The sequence below is a fragment of the Pundamilia nyererei genome, unplaced genomic scaffold (genome assembly GCF_000239375.1).
Source record: "Pundamilia nyererei isolate P.nyererei 1_Seehausen unplaced genomic scaffold, PunNye1.0 scaffold00015, whole genome shotgun sequence".
Lineage (NCBI taxonomy): Eukaryota > Metazoa > Chordata > Actinopteri > Cichliformes > Cichlidae > Pundamilia > Pundamilia nyererei.
The window spans coordinates 3,821,416-3,822,203 of NW_005187416.1; the positions used below are offsets into that span (position 1 = coordinate 3,821,416).

The 788-nt window shown below is 38.6% G+C and overlaps 1 protein-coding gene across 3 annotated transcripts in view; it reads left to right on the forward strand.

Annotated features, from left to right (window-relative positions):
- slc25a14 (solute carrier family 25 member 14) overlaps nt 1-788 on the forward strand; it is a 17,701-nt gene that overhangs the window by 2,478 nt on the left and 14,435 nt on the right. The gene's annotated exons all lie outside the window — the stretch shown is intronic.

Sequence of the window (788 nt, forward strand, 5' to 3'; positions counted from 1 at the left end):
GGTATGGAATATTATCTTTTAGGCCACTCATTTGATCTGCATAACATGTCATAGTTTCACTGTAGAAAGGTTTTCTGTGATGCATCTCTCTAGTTTACATGAATGCTATTGCTTGATCAAGATTAAAAATGCCTGTCTTTGCTTAATACGTTTTTGTTTTCTGACTCAGCTGAGCCTTTGTAGGCTGACTGTGCACATAAGCAGTGTTGGCAAAGAGCCTGTGTTGCTTTACCTAACGGATGTCTTAGCATTTCCTGTATTTTCTGGGCCATTTGATGTACAGAAAAGTCTTAAGAAATTTAACTCTGTAGCAACAATGTTAAAAAATCTGGTTTATATCCCTTTGGTGGAATGCCAAAACCTCATTGATTGGCTCCATCATTTCTTATATGTAGGAAAGTCCATTTGTATTTAATATTTTCTCTAATGTTGTAAATAATTCTGCTATCTCCCTGTCTACATTGCTTGTGCTGCAGAGAAGCGACTGCCCCCCTCGCCAGTGTTTTTCATTTGAGCTTTACTGAGAGCTAATACACTTTGAAATAAGACTCCGCTGTAAGTTTAAGTGGGGGTTATTTGAATAAAGATTTCCTTAGAATTTCAGTCCTACCAGCTCTTATTTCCAGGGAGTGTGCATACAGTCCCAGGTAAATTATTGTTCCTAGAAGACAGGGAGATCTCATTTTCTTTTCTCTCATTGTGCAGTCAAATAGTCTTACTTGCTACTCACTTCTGCTATCATATATGGGTGACGCAGGCTGCTGCTGGCTGCTCTGTTAAAGCAGTTT